The following is an 8195-nucleotide window of genomic DNA, read 5'->3' as shown; positions in this document are numbered from 1 at the left end:
GCCCAGAAAAATCCAACCTTTACAAGTGAAGAACAAATAAAACATTTCAAGATAAGCCTAGCACAAAGTAATTCATGTTCACTAAGCTCATATTACAGAAGATACTCAAATGAATATTATGCACAGAAGAGGAAGAAAAATGTACACAATTATAAGAGTTTAGGAAAGAAAAAATCTTACTAGAAAATAAGTAAAAATTAAGAAATATTAAGTCTCTAACCCAGCAATTATTTAAGTTAAATAACGGAAAAAACCCAGAACATTTAAAGCAAGGAAAAAACCTGAAAATAATACCTTTTTAAAGGTATTACCTTGGCTGTATCCCGCAGATTATGGTCAATTGTGTTTTTATTTTCATTTGATTCTTGCAATTTTTAAATTTCCTTCCTAATATCTTCAATGACCCAGTGATCTTTCAAAAGTGTATTTGTTCAATCTCCATATGTTTGCATATTTTCTGTATTTTCAGTTGTTGATTTGCAATTGGAAAACCAAGTCTAGACAGAAATGGACACAGCACAGTGAAATCCTCAAAAAATGGAACTCAATTTCATAGTAAAAAGATTATACACTTTGATCAAGTTTGTCTCACTCAGGGATGTAAGCAAATATGTAGAATCATGGACAAAAACCCCCCACCTCAACACTTGATCATCTCCATAAGCACAGAGAAAACCTTTAGCAAAATTAAACACACTGTCATAAGAACCTTGAACTAAATACAGAAGGATCATACCTCAGCATAATAAAAAGCATATGTTACAAAACTATAATCAACATTATTCTGAATGGGAAAAAACTGAAAATATTTCTTATAAAATCAGAAACAAAGATTTCCACTATCACTACTCCTATTTACAATTATTTCTGAAATAGTAGCCAGACGAACATAGAAAAGAAAAAGAAAAGATCCAAATAGGAAAGGAAAAGTCAACTTGTGTCTATTTGTAGATGATTTCCTCCCAAACTTAAAATAGCCTAGACTTCACCAGAAACTTCTTAGCTCTGATAAATAATTTCAGCAAAGTAAGATGATACAAAAATCAATATACAAAAATAAGTTGATAATTTTACACCAATTAATAAACTTATTGAGAGAGAAATGATGAAAATAATCCTATTCACAATAGTGCCAAAATAAGATACCTAGGAATAATCCTAAGGAGGTTGAAGACCTGTGTAATGAAAACTATAAAATGTTGAAGAAAGAAATTAAAGAACTTATTAGAAGATGGAAATATTCATGGATCAGCAGAATTAATATCATGAACATGGGTATATTACAAAAAGTGATCTTCAGATTCAACAAAATCCACATCAAAATGGCAGTGATAAGAATAGCATTTTCACAAAAATGAAAAAAATTCATATGGAAGCCAAAAGTTCCTTATTAACAAAGCAATCCTGAGTTAAAAGAGCAATGCTAGAAGTATCACAATGCCTACCTTCAAATGGTCCTATAGAACTATAGCAACAGCATGATACCGGGGCAAAAACAGATATATGTAGATACATGGGATAGAATAGAGGACCTAGAAATAAGCTCAAACAGCTATAGCTATCTGATATTCAATAAAGACAGCAAAAACATACTGCTGAAAAGACTCTATTCAACATATGGTTTTGGGAAAACTGGATATGCACTTGCAGAAGTCTGAAAGTAGAGCACTGTCTTTTATTCTGTGGTAATAATTTAAAGTGGATCAAAGACCTTACTATAAGAACTGAAACTGAAATTACTACAGGAAAAAATCTTTTAAAATGTAGGCATAAGTAATGAGTTTCTAACTAAGATTCCAATAGATGAGGAAATAACAAAAACTGACAAATAGGACTGTATCCCTGCACAGCAATGGAAACTATCAATAGACTGAAAAGACAGGCTAGATAAAGGCTGTCCTTTGCCAGCTATTCATCTGACAAAAATCTCAAAAAACTAAATAGCAAAAGAAGAATTGTTCCATAGAAAATGGAAAACGAAGTGAGCATGAATCAAGAAGCCACACAAAGGTCTATGAATACATAAAAATATTTAGCATCTTTAGCTACCATGGAACTGTAATCTGAACTATACCAAGATTCCATCAGATTGGCTATTATCAAGAAAAGAAGAAGTGCTGGTAAGGATGTGGTAATAAGGGATCTTTATACACTATTGGTGGGAATGAAAAAAATTTTAACCACTTTAGAAATGAGTATGGGGGTTTCTTAAAAAAAAAAGCAAAATAAAAACAAATGTGGAAACTGTGTCTCAGAGACATTAAGTGGGCTACCCATGGTCATACAGCTCAGAGATAGCAAAGTTAATTGTGTATGTGTGTGTGTGTGTGTGTGTGTGTGTCTGTGTGTGTGTGTGTGTGTGTTTGTGTGTATGTGAGTCGTGGGGCCTGAACTCTGGGCCTGGGCGCTGTCCCTGAGCTCTTCAGCTTAAGGCTAGCACTCTACCACTTGAGCCACAGCATCACTTCCTGCTTTCTCTGCTTATGTGGTGCTTAGGAGTTGAAGCCAGGGCCTCATTAATGCAAGGCAAGCACTCTACCACTGAGCCACCTTCCCAGCCCACAAAGTTAAAATTTTGAACCTAAATGCATCTTTATTTTTCAGGAGGGAAGAGCATTTATTTGAGTACCTACAAAGTCTCTGGCCCTTCTAAGGGACTTCTTTCCAAGGTCACTGCCACAACTTAGGTAATGCTCTAAGGACCCCAGTTGGGTGGTCTTTACCCTAGCTGCCTCAGGAACAGAGTGAGCCTGGCTACCCACATGCTTCTTGAGATCAAAACCTGTGTTTGAATCTGCTATACATTTTCCATTCTCTTCCCATATATGCCTTTCTTCTTCTATATCCCTTTGCCTAATTGTCACTAATCAAGGTTGACATTCTAGCAGGCAGGCAAGGATACCGAGGGGTTCTTTATGTATGTGAGATATTCCTCTAAACTATGAAATTCATAGATATGGAAGTCAAGTCAAAAATGCCAAGCATGGTAGATCTCCTTTCTACCTAGACTCACTAATATGATTAGCTTTGTTTTTGTTGTTGGTTGTGGGACTTGAACTCAAGCTTGGGCACTGTCCTTGAGCTCTTCAGCTCAAGGCAAGTGCTCTACCAGTTGAGCCACAGTGCCACTTCCTGTTTTCTGGTGGTTAATTGGAGGTAAGTGTTTCACTGACTTTCCTACCTGGGCTGGCTTTGAACTGTGATCCTCAGATCTTAGCCTCCTGAGTAGGTAGGATTATAGGCATGAATCTCTCGCATCTGGTTTATGATTAGATCTTTTAAAAAGTGATTTTTGCCATTATTTAGAAAACAAAGAGTAACAAATTCTGGCAAGGATGTGGCAAAAAGGAAAACAATATACTGTTGATGGAAATGTAAACTTATTTAACCACCCTGGAAAGTAATACAGAGGTTCCTCAAAAACTACCATATGAACCAGCAATTCCACTCCTAGGCATTTATCCTAAAGATTACATACCAGGATACATTAAAGCAGCACCATGTTTATTGCAGCTAAGTTATGGAATCAGCCTAGATGCCCCTCAATGGATGAATGGATCATCCACTAGAAAGAATGATATTGTATCATTTGTAAAGAAATGGAAGGACTTGGAAAAAATTATACTATGTGAAGCAAGTTAAGCCCAAAGAGGAAAAGGATGCATGTTGACCCTCACATATATATATATGTATATATATATATATATGCATATACATATATATTATATATCTTTTAGGTATGACTTATTTCTTTTAACGTATTTTTGAGATTCATCCATGTTGCAGCACATTCTTTTTGTTCTACATAGAGTTTTGTCTATGCCAATGAGACCCAAGTTTTCTCCTATTCCGTCCTGTAATGTTTTCAGGGTGTCTGCTTTGACTCCGAGGTCTTTGATCCATTTGGAGTTGATTCTGGTGCAGGGTGATATATAAGGATCTAGCTTTTGTTTTCTACAAGTAGTTAACCAATTTTGCCAGCACCATTTACTGAAGAGGCTGTCTTTCTTCCATTCTATTATTGTAGCTCCCTTATCGAAGATTAGATGGCTATAGGTCTGTAGGTTCATTTCTGGGTTTTCAGTTCTTTTCTATTGGTCCTTAGGTCTGTTTTTGTGCAAGTTACTATGAATTTGTAGTAGAGTTTGAAATTTGGCATTGATATTTCTCAAGCACTGTGCTTTCTGTTGAGGATTGTTTTTGCTATTCAGGGTCTTAAACCCAACAAATCAAAGTAAGGTTGGACAAATGGGATTGCATGAAGCTGCAGAGCTCCTGCATGGCAAAGGACATAGCTAGCAAGATCAATAGAAAGCCCACAGATTGGGAGAAGATCTTCATAGCCATACAGTAGACAAGGGTCTCATATCTAAAATATACTTGGAATCCAAAAAATTAAATCCTCCAACAACAAATTCTTAAAGAAACAACTGCCCAATAAATAAGTGTGCTAAAGACTTAAAGAGAAACTTCTCTGAAGAAGAACGAAGGATGGCCAATAGACACATGAAGAAATGCTCAACCTCTCTAGCCATAAAAGAAATGCAAATCAAAACAACATGGAGATTCCACCTCGCCCCAGGTAGAATGGCTATAATCAAGAACTCTAGTAACAAATGATGCTGGAGGGGATGTGACGAAAATGCATTACATTGTTGGTGGGAGTGTAAACTTTGGAAAGCAGTATGGAGGTTCCTCAAAAGACTCCACATAGAGCTCCCCTATGACCCAGCAATTCCACTTTTGGGCATTTATCCCAAACAAGCCCATACTAAGGCTACTAGCACAACTATGTTTATAGCAACATTATTTGCCATAGTTAAGATATGGAACCAACCCAGATGCCCCTCAGTAGATGAATGGATCAAGAAAATGTTATACACACACACATGCACACACACACACACACACACATTGGAATTCTATACCTCTATCAGAAAGAACGACATTGTCCCATTTGTTAGGAAATGGAAAAACTTGGAAAAAGCAATATTAAGTGAAGTAAGCCAGGCCCAAAGAAAGGTCCCATGGTTTCCCTTATTTGCAATGACTAGTATATGCGTAGGACAAGTAGAAAAGGTCAAAAGCTATATACATATGACCATATAAGATGATGTTAAGCGAAATGAACCCCAAGATAGGGGCACAACTTTTTTTTCTTTCTTGCTATTGTTTCTAACATAGTTATAAATGTGCCATATGATTTTTTTTTGTTTCTTTGTATGTTCCTCCCCCACGGTATATCCCCGGTTTTCACTGTATTTGATGTCAGTGCCCTGCATCTTGTATATACACTTCTCTAATTCAGGGAGGGGAAGGGAAAAAAACAAAATGCTTAAATAGGGATATAGGTTGATCCATTGTCACAATGAGATGTACAAGACACTATGTTGAAAATGAACTTTGGCGGGGATGGGGGGTGGGGGTTGGGGGTGGGGGGATAGTTGTGGCGTGGGAGGGAAGGAATGGCAGGGGCAAAACAAAGGAGGAGGCAACAACGCTTGATCGGAAATGTACTCATTTCCTTGCTCATGTAACAGTTACATAAGTCAGGTAAAGAGTACATTTCTTTTCGAACAATTTCACCCATTCCCTAGAGTCACACGGACTTTCCTGCCTGGGCTGGCTTTAAACCTGGATCCTCAGATCTCAGCCACCTTAATAGCTAGCATTACAGGAGTGAACCAGCACCCGGCTTAAGAGTATATATATTTTTTGGACAATGTCACCCCATCCCTAGCTGTCTCCTAGTTTTTCACTCCCATCTTCACCTACAAGTTTTATAGTTCATTTTCAACAGTGTCCATTTAGTACCACTGCTGCATTTGTTCACCCTTTATTCCTCCATTTCTGTGCCCTCTTACCCTCCCAAAGACATATAAATGAACAAATAAGACAAAAAGTAAAGAAAAGAGAAACAGCAATGAATTAAATAAAACCCTCTGGTTTCCATTTCCTAGAGTTAATTTCGATAAATATTTTTTATATGATCAGAGGCACATAGACATTGCTCCTTTGTGTTTCTCTCCTAAGAATATCCTCCTTTGGTCTCCCTGTATATGAATGCCTAGTGTCCTGTATAATTTATCATGTCCCAGTGTAATTTAGATCTAGCTTTCCCATATGAGAGTAAACATGCACCATTTGTCTCTACGACCTTGGCTTACCTCACTTAACATGATTTGTTCTAGGTCCATCCATTTCCCCCTAAATGAAATAATATTCTTCCTAATGGCCGTGTAAGATTCCATTGTGTAGAGGTACCACATTTTATTGACTCACTCACCTATTGTCTGGCATCTAGGATGTTTCCATAACTTGGCTAGTGTGAATAATACAGCAATGAACATGAATGTGCAAGTGTTTTTATGCTATCCTGGCTTGGCAGCACATCCATTTTATTACCAAATAATATTACATTGAATATATATATGTCTATTCACTTACCAGCTGATGGATATTTGTATTTTTTAACTAACTTCATAATTAATAAGCATGATGTAGACATTTATGTACAGGATTTTTGTAAGCATTATTTTCTTCTGGGAAAATACCTAGGGGTTACTTTACTGGGTTATATGAGAAGTCTGGCTTTATTTAAAATTGTTATTGTTAGTAAAATAATGGAAAATTATTCTAACTTATGAAAATAGTTAGTAGGAGCACTTGAAAAAACAAGTCACTAGATAAATATTGCTCCTGTCCTTCCCTAAAGCAGAGATTCATTTTTGGAACTCTACCTGAAGCAGATCATAAGATGCTCTATGAGAGGTATTTCCTATATCCGGAAGAAGGAATATTCTTATATCTGAAGACAAGGGACACTTAGAGGAACCTGTACAGGTAGCCCTTGCTGTTTCCCTCAGGTATTACCACTGGATCAGACTGTTTTGTCCTTCTACCAAATTTCTCCATGGATTTCTAGTCATTATTATATTTAGTATAAAATGTCCTCAGGTTTGCTTCTTTGTGTCTTCTTTACGTCATTGTTGCATAAAACTTAAATAAATGTTCCTGTTTTTCTCTAGTTAATCTGCCTTTTGTTACAGAGGCTCAAGCCATGACTCTAGGATTGGTAACAAAAAGGATATATTTCTTCCCCTGCACTGGCAAGCTTGTTCCACCTTGGGGGTACCATGATCAATTCCTACCAGTAATGTATGAAAGTTCTAGTTGATCTGCATCCTTGCCAGTTCTTAGACTAAAGTTACTCTTTGATTTTATATACACATATATATTATATTCATGTATATGTGTGTGTGTGTGTGTGTGTGTGTATGGGTGCATAATTTTGTTATCTTTAAGTAGCTATACAAAGGAGTCTCAATACAATATACTAATTTATGTGTCCAGTGTATTTTATCAGTGTCACCCCTTTCATTATTCTCTTCCATTTTTCCCAAACCTACTCATACCCTCAAATTTGCTAGTTCCATTTTCACATACACATGCTTGTGTGTATCCATGCACAAGCACTCAAATATATAATATGACAGTATTCACCCACTCTTCCACTCTCTATTTGTATACCCCCTCACTTTGACCTCTCCCTGAATGTTCCATGTTTTGGATTCCTGGTATTCATTTAGAATGAGTTACACTATTGCAGTTCTCCTCTGTGAATACCATAATTTAGACAATATTTTTATTTATATATGCATATAAGCATACATATTTTTTCATATATGTTAAAGAAATTACCTCTGACTTTCACATATGACAGAATACATGTATCCTTTGTCTCTCTGATCCTGACTTACTTGTCTTAATTTTTCCAGGTCCAGATATATCCCTGCAAATGACATCATATTCTTACTGAATGAGTAAGTGTCCCGACCTGCAGGATGTCAACGAGGGCAGTGAACCTAAGCTAGAAGGAATGAAGGGACAAGAGACACGAAGAATGACAGCAAGACAAGGGTTCTGATCAAGCTGCAAATTTTTATTTTTCACACAGTGGTATTTATATGCTTGGAAGCTTTTTCATTGGCCGTTAAGGAAGCTTTTTCATTGGCCGTAGCAGCTGCAGGATGTTTGCTTAGGGCAAGGTGAAAAGGTGGTCGTTAGTAGCTGCAGGGTGTTTACTTAGGGCGAGGTGAAAAGGTCGGATTCTGTAAGCTCAGCCTCAAGATGTTCCAGTGAGATAGTCAAGCCTATTATGTTGAGAGACTCAACTTTTGGCTCCTGACAAGTAA

The sequence above is a fragment of the Dipodomys merriami genome, unplaced genomic scaffold (assembly GCF_024711535.1).
Source record: "Dipodomys merriami isolate MVZ:Mamm:240054 unplaced genomic scaffold, mDipMer1.0.p SCAF_3, whole genome shotgun sequence".
In the NCBI taxonomy this organism is placed as follows: domain Eukaryota; kingdom Metazoa; phylum Chordata; class Mammalia; order Rodentia; family Heteromyidae; genus Dipodomys; species Dipodomys merriami.
Note: the sequence above shows the minus strand (reverse complement) of the source record.